Raw genomic sequence first — 13,977 nt, forward strand, 5'->3', positions numbered from 1 at the left:
GCTTTCGACATCCATTGTTGCGATTTCTTTGCTTGGGTTTTCAGGTTTCAAGATGTTTATGAATTCCGTTGCTGATTTCAGTGTGTTTCATCGGTACGTATGGGGTGATTAAGTCGTTCAGGGTCTTCGCTATTTTGTCAGTGGGGGATGTGGTCTGGTATACGGTCGGTCTGAGTGGATTACCGTTTTTATGAGTTTTAACTGTTGCATAACAATACCCAGGGCTAAAGTCTCCCACGATGTTCCGGAAAATGTTCTTATGTCACTGTTCGTTGTCCGTCTTTGCTAGTCGTGCCGTTTTCTTCTTTAATTTTGATGTTAATGAATTTTGTTGTCTTGTTTTAAATGCTGTTCCATCTTCTCTTCGTATCTATTCTATGTTGGCATACACACACACTCATATATATATATATATATATATATATATATATATATATATATATATATATATATATATATATATATATATATATATATATATATTATGTTCACATACACACAGTATGTGTGTGTACTTCCACTCAACAATGAACTTACTCAAATCCCCTCTAGGTAAAATAATTTATCTGGAAATTAATCCACTGTTCGCAAATAACCCTCATTTCCCTCTCAGCCAACTTACATATCTCACTCACAACCTAAATATACAGTATTTTGTGATACTATTAATTTGTAAAGAGGATTATCTCTTATGTGATGATTTCTTTATGTACATTTACGATATTTTCTTTCTCCCCTAAAATGGCGATGAAAATTTCAATCCCTATTTTATCAACTTCTGGTAGGCCTTTCCTCATTAGTGATATACATTTTTTTCTGTAATAGCAAGTGATTTTTCATACAGTTGTTTTACTATTGCAATTTATATTTGATATCTAAAAAGCTAAAGATGAAAAACCATTAATGAAACTATTGTTATTTGTTATATAATTAAGTAATAAATTACATTGCAAGCACTACCATTATATTTCTCTAATAATGAATCTAAGTTATAGTGGCTATTAAAGAAGTGTCGTAAATTAATGTATAATCTGCGCAAGACATGCCTAAATTAGTTCTCACATAATCATAATCGCTGATTCCATTAAATCTCGTTATGTTAGAATTTCTTTTTATATTACATTCCAGTTATATTCACTGGCAAAGAAACTTAGAAAACTGGTGTGCCTTGGTTTTGTTGAACATACATAATAACACTGATCTGCAATGACACAAGTTCCTTCAACCCATGATGTGATAGCTGTCAGCAAGTGATCCCCCTGGCCTGCTTATTTTTAACTGTATCGTACTGTTAGATGGGAGACAAATCACATAATTGTATTTAATACAATTAGCCACACTATCTTTTCTCGAGGGCACCATTGGCCCTCTAGAACCCAACCCTCTTCCCCTGGCCTACATTTTTCATAAGCAAGATGCTTCGCGAATAGGAGATAAACAAATTTTTTTCCTGGGCGTCACACCCCAAAAAATAAATAAATAAGAATTTGGTAATCATTGCCACAAAGTAAAAGGAAAACTTTATCGTGTTTTTTACAGTTGCCCCATATATACATATATATATATATATATATATATATATATATATATATATATATATATATATATATATATATATATATATATATATATATATATATATATATATATATATATATGAATCATTAGATAAGACTTTATGATAATCACACAGAAAAAGGTGTTTTCCACAGATTGCACAACTGCATGAAAAACATCACGTACTTAATCTCTAGAATATAGATGACAGTATTTATATAGTTGATTCCTGGTTTATTAAAAAAAATTCATGTAGGATTAATATGTATCTTTGGTGAGGAAAACAACAAGAACCGAAATAAAAAGTCCATTGTATAACATAACAGCCATTTCTTCTGGATCCGCACTTACCGTATAATACATTTGAATAACACCCTGTACGAATACATCACAAACAGGAAAAAACAGATCATCACTGAAGGAAAATTTCGATTGTAAAACAATACACATTCGCTTTTAACCTTTACGTTCAAGTCGCAAATCAACGGCTTTCCAAAGGTCACAGCTCAAGCCCTTTAAAAACTAACCAAATTTTGCTTCACTGAAATGTTTTCAGAATTTGGGCGTTTTCAGAGCTATGATGTGCAAGTACCATACTACAGTATAACCATTTTCTCTTGTGGTTTTTCTTACTATAGTGTTATACCAAATAGATTTACGTTCTTTATTTCACAAAAGATATTTCTGCAAATTTGAGTAAAATTTAACAGCTGAATCTGTTTGACATTTATGTTAAGAAATAGTTTGATATATTTCACATTCATTGACTAGTGACACTAGTCACTAATATGTATGTATGTATGTATGTATATATGTATGTATGAAAATATGACGAACCACTTATCGATTATAATTCGCCTTCGGTACACACATACACACACACACACACACAAACAGACACACACACACACACACACACACACACACACACACACATACACACATATATACATATATATATATATATATATATATATATATATATATATATATATATATATATATATATATATACAAAAATGGGAAAAAAGCACGTTAAAAGAAGAAGAAGAAGAAGATATATATATATATATATATATATATATATATATATATATATATATATATATATATATAAAAAATATATATATATAAATATATATACATATATATATATATATATATATATATATATATATATATATATATATATATATATATATATATATATTATATATATATATATATACAGTATATATATATATATATATATATATATATATATATATATATATATATATATATATATATAAATATATATATATATATATATATATATATATATATATATATATGTGAACATAAAACATATAAAACACTATTTAAACGTTGCAACGTTTAAATAGTGTTTTATAAACCTTTTATATTCATATTACACTGTGGTATTACAGGAAAAGACATTCATATATATATATATATATATATATATATATATATATATATATATATATATATATATATATATATATATATATATATATATATAATATAAAAGGCCCATAAAACACTATTTAAACGTTGCAAAGTTTAAATAGTGTTTTATGGGCCTTTTATATTTTTATGGGGCATATTTCACTGTGGTATTACGGAAATTCATATATACTTCATATATACTGTATATATATATATATATATATATATATATATATATATATATATATATATATATATATATATATATATATATATATATATATATATATATATATATATATATATAATCAAGCTACAAACGTCCTTTAATATCAATTCGCTCTACACTCGAAATAATATATTTTCATTTTCTTTTTATTGATAATAAGTTCCCGTGACCAGACCAACGAGGACAGGAATTCAGGACTCAGGCCGATAATAACAACTAAAAATTCCCACGGGACTGCCGTACTTATTATCAACTAAAATTTCGGTAACATATATGAAAATATATTATTTCTGAGGTAGAGCGAATTGATATTAAAGGACGTTTGTAGCTTTCTGATTGTATATGAATCACGGTGATGTGATAAAAAGTCATATATATATATATATATATATATATATATATATATATATATATATATATATATATATATATATATATATATATATATATATATATATATATATATATATATATATATTTCGGAGACAGAGCGAACTGGATATTAAACGCCACTTGTAGCTTAGTGTTTGTGTATAAAATATCACGGCGGTGTGATAAAAATTCATTCATATATAATGTGTATGTGTATGTGTGTGTGTGTCTATGTGTGTGTGTGCGCGCGCAAATGGCCTGTTTAAAATTTTACCATCCAAACTCCTCCTACGCTTTCCTTTCTACAATTCTCTTCATTTTTTCAACCTCTCATCGAATATTTCTATTCCCGGTAGGTCACGGTCTTGTGACTTATTCGGTGCCCTGAGTAATTAATTCCCTGCTCGTGTGCTCAGACCAGCTTTTCTTTTCATATTTTACAGTGGAGACTTCCCATTAGCCAGGTGTACCTTAAACACATACTGTATAGTATTCTTTTAGGGGTGGTGCAAAGGACAAGCAGTATTTATGTTCATATCGCATTCATCATAATTTCCTCTACCTGTGGAGCTTAAAGAATTTCCTTCTTAGTATAATTCCTTGCTGTATCGCAACACCTGATCTGCACTATTTTTCTAAAGCTCTTCTCCTTTATCTACAAAATCTTAAATAGTTTCATTTTCATACCATTATTCATTTCCATGTAGATTTATAAATCGTGTCCCATTAATTTATGATAGTACTCTCTTGGGTAACTTTAGTATAATATATTTTCTATTTTCTGTATGTTGCTTGACTTGTCATTACTGTTATTTTACTGAATTCCAACCCAAAATAGGAACTTAATTAGATGTCATTCCTCTTAAATAATGAAAAGACTTTAATGCATTCATCCTGTCTCCATATACTGTTATTTATTTCCTTTGCGAATATACTGTACAGTCCTCATTTTTGTTTTTCGTATATTGATCTTACGTCCCATTCTCTTAATATGTGATGAAAGCAGTTAAGCAAGCTATGTAGATCTTGTAGTGTTTTGACCATGTCAAACAGCATCATCTGCATATTCAAAATCTGTTAAGTTTCTGTCGTTACCGTAATCTAAATATAACCGTACATCAAACCAATTTTGGCATAAAACAAGTAAAAAATTCGCCGAAGTTTCTTCGGCGCAATGGAGTTTTCTGTACAGCATATAATGCTGTGTGAAACTCTCATCTGCGACCCATGAAACTTTCAGCCACGGCCCGGTGTTGGCCTGTGTTGTTGGCACCCATAGCGGTGTCATACGCACGACCATGGCTAACTTTAACCGTAAATAAAATAAAAACTACAGAGGCTAGGGGGCTGCAATTTGATATGTTTGATGATTGGAGGGTGGATGAGCAACATACCAATTTGCAGCTATCTAGCCTCAGTAGTTTTGAAGATCTGGGGGCGGATAGAAAAAGTGCGGACGGAAAGACAAATAGCCATCTCAATAGTTTTCCTTTACAGAAAACTAAAAATTCACGACAATAGTAAACAGCAGAAAAGACACTTGACAAAATGCTATTAACATTAACTTTGGATCAGCTTCCTTCATAGATAGTTTCAGTAATCTTTACATATTTTACGTGAATTCCTTGTAACGCTAGACCACCCGTTCTTCTGCTAACACCATCAAATGCCATTGCCTAACCACCAAAAGCCATCAGGAAGAGATTTTGAGTCCCGTACACAGCTGCATTATGTCATTATGCCCATTTGAACCATGCAACTCTTACTTTTCTAATACCAGTTTTTCATTTATAAAAGCTCTGTTAGTTTCCTTCTTCAGCTTACTGAGGAATGTGAATACTGAATAATTCCATGGCAATCGACTTCAGTGAAAATACATTAGCCATGTTGCCTTTTCAAGCAAGCACCTAGTACTTCAACGCCGATTTATATAAACACTCTGTTTAATGTGTTAAACAATTAGTGAAATGGTTACTGGTACCTACTAATTGTTTATTTTCTTAAATCACATGGCCTAAAAACCAGCTTGACTAACATTTGGTTCCATAGAGTGTACGGGATATCAACCTCAGTATCTTACTGCAATTTATATAATGCATCATAGAACATTTAGTCTCGCGGTCCCTTGCTTGCCAAGGTTCCTACAGTACCTAGAGCTACATAATATATCACCCAAATGTGGGTGTGCACTTTCATTACCATTTGAACGTCTATTTAGGAAAGATGAACTGTCCCTTAATTTTAGCAAGATGTTATTTTGGAATTGATCACTACGACCAATATTCGTAATAATTTTAAACAATCTGGTCATTATTCTTTCTTTTGTAAAATTTCAAGGATGATGTTTATTTTTAAGTTTCTAGGGTTCTGGGAAAGATAATTAGTTACCAGGTGAAATAATCACGCCACTTCGTCTTATTTATATTGGTCCCTCTCATATGTAGCATTATTATAATTTTGTTATATATAAGGGTAGTAATATCCCTTTAGAGAATAATACCCTACTGCTATAAATTTAGAAACATAAGTGTTACCTTGTTCATGATTTCCTGCTCTCAGAAATTTCAAAAGAAAAAATTTTTCGACATAATCAAATTCCTGTTTTCTGCTGTAACTAATGCTTGTAACGAAATCAATTTTGTTGTTTACAATAGGTTCAAATCAGCATTCATGTCAATGGTCAAACTGGTAAAAGAAGAAATATGCCTTCTACTCTTACGAGTTGTGGCAAAAAAAGCAACTACCACGGCATCATTAACTACAATATATATCAAAACCATGGGTTTTCTTTACTAGTATACTTTGTGAAAAAAATGGAAAATAAAAGCTCATAGGTATATGATTAGCAACAGAATAAACTAACTGTGGTTTGCTTTTCCTGTAAACTTAGAAGGTATATGAGTATACTGACGCTTGGAGCATAGTAATATAATAATGTGCCAACGAACTTATTTGAAATATAGATAAAAAAACGTTAATACTGTTTTATGCTTTCAAGAGTGAGATCCATTTACCCCATCTGCTCATGTTCTAGTACTTGCTTCCTGCAGTAACTTAAGAAGGTCGGGATGTAAAGTACGAGGATGTCAATGTCTGTTAGTAGTTTATCTTTTTAAAATGAAAATCAGACGTTTTGAAGAAATATACACTTTAGAAATCATCACAAATATTACTCGAGCTCACATCAAAACGAATATCAAGTAGGACTGCAATTTTAAAGTGTCAAATCAAAAGTGTAATTCGTGCCTTTCATTAATAAACGTAAATGACAATGAGAAAGTTCGTAGGAAACGCCAGGTATGCACAGGCTTACGAAGCTCATTGTTGTCAGAATGAAAGGATAATAGTATAAAAATCTTTTACCTATTGTTGAGGCGCGTTTGTATTAAATTCAAAAGGTTTAAATATCAAAAGTTGTTTGGTTGTCGTATGCGTCTAAAAACAAGCACTGCGTTTCATACTGCGTTTACATGAAACAAATTAGACAAGCCTTGAAACAAATCTGTTTTTGCATGACGCGAGAAGCACCACAACAATTAAAAGGAAAAGATCTTATGTATAGTGATTATTTCTGTAAAGTTGTAAACGATGATATATTTAACGCCTTTGAGCTCTCTTGCTAACTGTAAATATTTTCTTTATTAGAACCTGCGGTCAAAATATCACCACCAAAGATATCAGATATTAAGTGCCTAAGTTTCAGATTCCGACAAGGAGATGGGGATTTCACTCCACCTTCTCTTTTCTAGAAAAATATAAAAGCAGAGTTGCCGCATTTCCCAGCGGAATGTGTATTTCACAGTAAAAGGAACAAAAAATTTAACACACCCACTGGGATTTGCTTCACATTCTTTCCAGAACTTATTCTAACTGTTTATTTTTGAAGACTCTAAGCAAACAATTTCACCCTTTTTTTATTTTATAAGTGGAGTTATACACCTGTAAGAATTTCATCCTTGTCGAGGCAGCATATTGAAATCAAATTTATTTTTACGCAAAAAATAAAAAGTTACGGTAATTTTAAACTAGAGTAAGAAACGCAGATTTACTCTAAAAAAATATATATATATATATATATATATATATATATATATATATATATATATATATATATATATATATATATATATATATATATATATATATATATATATATATATATTTATTTTTTTTTTTTTTTTTTTTTTTTTTTTAAGTACATAGAGAAAAAAACATAATTTAAGGACTGAATCACTGTGTGTGCAGGAGGTGTGACTGCCGGTAACAGAGGTGATATTTATACTTATTCACTCCCATAAAAGATTTTTCAGTAGCTTTACTATTACAAGTTGAAGGTGAGGTGATGTTGGTGCTTAAGGATAGATTTTTTTTTCTTGATAATGATTTTACACCTTAAGAAGGGGCATGCAGTAATTCTTAAATAGATTATATGTGGCACCTTCAACAATGTAATGTGAGGAACAAGATACCTGGGGAGCAGATGTAGACGATAGGCCCGCGTAAAGCTGGGAAACTGGGTAGTGCAAGACTCACTAATCGGGTACGGCACATGATCTTTTCATGGTGCCCTGGCACAACCCCCGGCTGCGTTGGAAGTCTCCGTGGGACATAAATCGGGAGGTGATGGCCTTCACAGATATATTCAGATTAAAAGCGTTCATCCGCAAATGTTTTACAATATTAGAACAACTGCTTCCTTGTATGTTTGTGTATTTTTTTCCTTTGATATCTTACCATTGAATATGTAGTTGTTATTCTTATTTTGCATACGTACACATACGCGCGTACACACACACACACACACACCCTCAGAGAGGGGGAGAGAGAGAGAGAGTTCAATAGTGTTACGCTGCTTAGAAGAGGGGGGTGATGGGGTTCCTCTCCAAATTTTGGATGATAAATGGCATTATTAAGGATGCGGATTATAAACAGCTATTAGAAAAACGTGAATGTTGAAGGAGCATCAAGTATGTCAACCGCTTGGAAGGGAAGACAGTGAGCTGAATATTGTTGGTCATATTTCTACTAGATAGTATGATTAATCCATTGAGCCTGAAGCACTAACCAGTTTCACAACCCTCGAAACCGACGGCGTTGATAGGGGTATACGTCATCAATCGTAACAAATACAATTTGGCTTACGTAGGGAAGTACGGAAGAAATCTCGAAAAATGCATCGTTGAGCACAAAAGATGCGTTAATGTAAATAAAAGAAGCAATGCAATAGCCACACATTATTAGGATTTTAACCACAGAATGAATTTTAAGGATAATGAACTCTGGAGCGGGCCATAATGAGGTCAATGCCAATAGTGGCTGGAAACAAATCTTTTGATAATGTAGGAAGCTATGTTCTTAAAAACGGAAAGCTCTCCAAATTTATTTGAAACTATGATCAGCCAGACTTTATACTTGGACCGATGGAAAGCTAAATACCTGACCTCCGTGACCCACATCAACGATCAACACCCTCACTGAGCAACAAATGAGTATCCTAACCACAACAGTCCAGAATGGGCAAGTAGTCAGAAGATCAAGCTGGAATCTGATATAAATAATTATATGCCTGTGTAGAAATTTTGATTTAGTTTCATTCCTTCCAACGATATGGACAAGAGCCTTCATAAAGCTTACGGATTTTAAGCACAATTTTAACATTATACCAAGATTCACAATCAGGAAAAGGCGTCTATCTCTCATCAACAGAAAAAAATAGTTTATCTTAAAACATATAATCACTTCATCACTCTATTTTAGTACATCAGCAACGATATTCTATAGCGAGATCCAAGATGGCTATAGCCTTTTTAATTGTAAGTGGTAATGTAAATGTGGAATGGAAATACGAACAGATCCAATCGTTATATGGTATACGCTTATCTGAGTTTACTCAAATAAGAATATACGTATATTAATTAGATACATAAAGTCTTGAAGAACAAACATGCATAGAATGTGACAAGTGCGAAAGTCTAGATATCTCTTCTCCTTTTTATTATAATATTATATTTTCTCATTCTTTTGGTTTTACTGATGCTAAATGTTTATTTATAGGGTCGATGTCTGAGTTTCCTTCGCCTCTTGTCCTCACGCTATAGTCCCTGAAAGAGCACTGCGTTTTCGACATCATCACAGGCCAAGAGGTCCCAGGGGATCGCAGCACAAGCCTAAAGTTACCAGTTCACATATATCAGCTGAGCCAAGTTCTCTCTTTTTGGATATATGCTAGTTAAGGATGCTTAATTTTAATGCCCGTGGCTAAGAGGCAGCAAATAGGTGGTCTTAATTGGAAATATAAATTTCTTACGGATAGGAGACAAGGATATCAGAAACACTGAAGATTATAATATATATATATATATATATATATATATATATATATATATATATATATATATATATATATATATATATATATATATATATATATATATATATATATATATATATATATATATATATATATACTATTTCTCACATACAAAAATGGGAATAAAACTCTACCTCAGCATATTTTCATATATGTTACCGAAGGAATTTTAGTTAAAAGAAGAAGAAGAAGAAGAAGATATATATATATATATATATATATATATATATATATATATATATATATATATATATATATATATATATATATATATATATATATATATATATATATATATATATATATATATATATATATATAAATATATACATGAAATGTCAGGGAAATAATTCCATTATTTGGCATACTATTAACGGAAAGAAATCGACACCATATAAGGATATCTGAAGGTATAAGTTTACTCGAGGGGAAGTTAAGTGTGGCCTGGAAGGATGTGTAGATATATTGGGCGACAATATTGAAAACATTCACATATCTGAATATACACGTATGTATGAAGAGCAGCTAAGATTAGAAAGTGAACTAGATATCAGGAAAAATAACTTGCAATAAAGGAGTCAAGATATTATGAGTATAGTGCAAACAGAACTAGAGAAGAGTTTGCTGGAAAACGTGAAGTAATGATTGCTAATCGCAGATCGTCTAACAACCGTGAAATTTTCGTCCAGGTAAATAGATTAATGAGTGGATGTGTGGAAAAATGTTTGCAAACTAAGAATGAGGTGGAAGGTGCATGTTGAAATAATTAAAGATAAAACAGAAGAAAGGGACAGGAAAACAAAGATATTTGTTTTGAATAATACATGTCAGTTCAAATAATGCTAGGTGTCAGGAGAGGACAAAAGACGAAAAATTCAAACACTTTTGACATAACTTCTACCACGACTAGAAAATAATATTCTCAGGTAAAGGCAATATTCATAGAGAAATGAAAAGGTGGTTTGAGCAGGCACAGTACTCGCAGGTCAGATTAGTTTTAATTATGCAGACCTAATAAGATGTGCCTAAAAAAATTAAGAAATCCAGCACTGAGTTCAATTAAGGATGCCAAGCGCAAGAACAAGCCTCCAGCAGCAGAACTAAGGTAACAAAAAATAATTGTAACGAAAAAGCTGATTTCGCTCGGAGAGGTTGGAAAATTTATTAATTATATAAGCCGAAAGATTTTGATATAACAGATAGAGGGCTTTATTGATGGCTATGCAAAGGGTTGGGTCATGTAGCCCGAAATTGTAATGGTAATAAAATGATAGGAAGGGGGAATTAACCGCAGGTGCAGTAGGCAGGGAGCGCATATGAAAACAGGGGAGTGTGGGTCATTTGAAGGTAGATAACTGAATCGTGGACAACAAAGTCCCCCGTTTTTTTATGTGCTTAAGAAGTTTTAGCCAATACAGACCTGTACGATTAACTCGAAAATCAGAGCGTAATTAGAGAGATACATGATGATGGAGTGATAACTGATCAGGGAAACTTGCAAAGCTAGCTCTAATATGCAACTGCCTGGAAAGAAAATTACTGCTTGATAAGGAAATTATGGGAGGTAGGAAGAGAGACGAATGACAGCTGTCAGTATCACCCGTTCATTATACATGGGAAATAAGCAAAAGGGATTGATACCAAGAGAGAGACTATGAATATGAAGGCAGGATCTGAAAATGTCAGTGTTTTAGGTTTATCAGTGTCTAGGGCTAATTGTAGTCTAATATCAGGAAGATGGCATGGAAATCCTTAAAGTAAAAAATACTGGAATCTTTTCAGATAGCAATTATATGTATAATGTATATGGGAATGTAGTAAGTAATTTGCAGTATATAAATTTAAACAAAATGTTCAAAGAATTTGCACATAAAAATATGTGCTATACATGAAAAAGAATCAGGGCCTGAGAGCTCTGGTCAAAATATCCGTATGAACAAAATTCCCTGCTTGATATGAATATTTTGACGTCCATATTCTAGGGAAGGGAACTGCCCCTCTTAGTCAAGATAACTTAGACTATAATGGTCTATAAGAAATATGGTAAAATTAGATCAATTGCATGACAAGGCGAGCACAAAATCTCAGAGTTTGGTCAGAAGCTGAGCAACTTGTTTATGTAATTAGTTTGACTAAACAGAGGAAAATGATTACTGGGGAAAGAAGCCCTCATACTATAATAGTTTTAGTTAGGAAAAACGAGGTGAACTTGCATGGACTACTGACGCCAGTCCTGATCCTTTCCCCAGCCCTCACATAAGTCTTCTAGAAGAGCATAAACAGCAATGGACATGATGAGTAGGCACACAGACTAAATTAAGTTTAGGCAGCATATAGATGTTATGTGCATGTGACAGAAGGATTTTCAGGTACTACAAGGGCAAACTCCTTCCATTAATGCTGTGCAGCTGACCAAGGGGAGTTGTCAACCAAGATAATGCAGCTTAGTTATCAAAATTCTGTTTAATTAACCCAAAAACAGTTAAGTAGCCATTTCTAAACTTACAGGATGTCCCAGCACAGGAATGCTAATCGAAGGAAAATGGGGATTTAGTTATCAGAGTACGTACAAATAACTAAGGACTAACGACATTGAATGAACAATCAGGCTGCATGTAGGCCAAAGGCCATGATCCCAGTTGTATCACGTTCATGAACATGCTTAGCAGGGTACTTAAACCTTCAGCCTAGAATATCCCAAATGCTGGGAAATGACAAATCCCTACAAAGAAAGAGCTTAACCTGAAATATTCCTGTATTTCCTTCATTTAGTACAATGCCAAATAAGGTTTGACCTCGCAGGATATTGGCTCAATCCTGGCTCAGCAAGCAAATGATGTGATGCAATCAAACTGGTCAAGGCAGTTGGGATGTTAAAATTGGATATGCTTCGCTATAAGTCACACCTCACCTATGTATTTCATGAAAAATGTAATAAACAAGCATTCCACTATCATCAGAGGCACTCTTACAGTGCACCACTTGCCAACTGCAAGCTAGGAATACGAATTCACAGACGACTTTAACTTTTAACATCTGTTTGATATTGTTTGCTAAAACAATAACTAGGCAGAATGAAGATAAAAGGCGTTTCTACTACCCTGTCAGGAAAAACACATACCCCTTCTTCAAACATGACCAAGCTGTCAGCAGTTCCAAATACAAGGACCTAAAAGGTGCATATCAGCTCTTCTGATTCTTATTAGTCTTCAGCCAAAATAGAAAAACGACTTGCAAGAATTCTTCAGACATTAGAACGAATCGATTCAACCATTTTAAGTGTTAAAGTTAAGCTAAATGTTACTGGTAATGTTACTGGCTACACTTGGCCGAAATTATTTGAGCCCAAGTGAGGGCTACAGAGAGAAAACCACATGGATATTCTATCATCCTAGATGGTTCAGCTCATCCATGCACGTCAAAGGAAGTTGATGCCCATGCAAGAGAGGACATTCCACTAAAATTGGTATTTTATAATTCCAAATACAATAGGACGGATGTAATGTATGATGTGTACAACAAGTCAGTTATGTAGTCTGATGCCTGGTCGAAATAAGGACAGAGTATTAAAAGAGTACAAGGACCTTTCAGACTTCCCAAAAACTGTATAAACCTTTCTGTGAGGCAACAACAAGCCAGAACTATTCCAATACCTGGTGGAGAAAATGTGTAAAGCACAGACAACAGCCATGGTGAATGTGCCGAAGGCAAAAATGCCATTAGTCCCAAGAAAATATCCCTGAAACTTCTGACAGAAGAGATTTCCTCATTTGATTTTTCTTTCAAATAATTAAGATTTCGGTTATAAACAATTAAGAAGAGAGGTAATTTGATATTGAAATTTTTATATTTTGACATAAATATAGGTCTGCTAACTTGAGAATTAGGTCACAGCCATCCATATGGGTATCCATGGTGATGTTCCAACAACTCTTGTAAATCAGAATCCGAGAAAAATAATCTACACCAATAATAAGGGGCAGTAACTGCAACAACA

This window comes from Macrobrachium rosenbergii, chromosome 58 (genome assembly GCF_040412425.1).
Source record: "Macrobrachium rosenbergii isolate ZJJX-2024 chromosome 58, ASM4041242v1, whole genome shotgun sequence".
NCBI lineage: Eukaryota > Metazoa > Arthropoda > Malacostraca > Decapoda > Palaemonidae > Macrobrachium > Macrobrachium rosenbergii.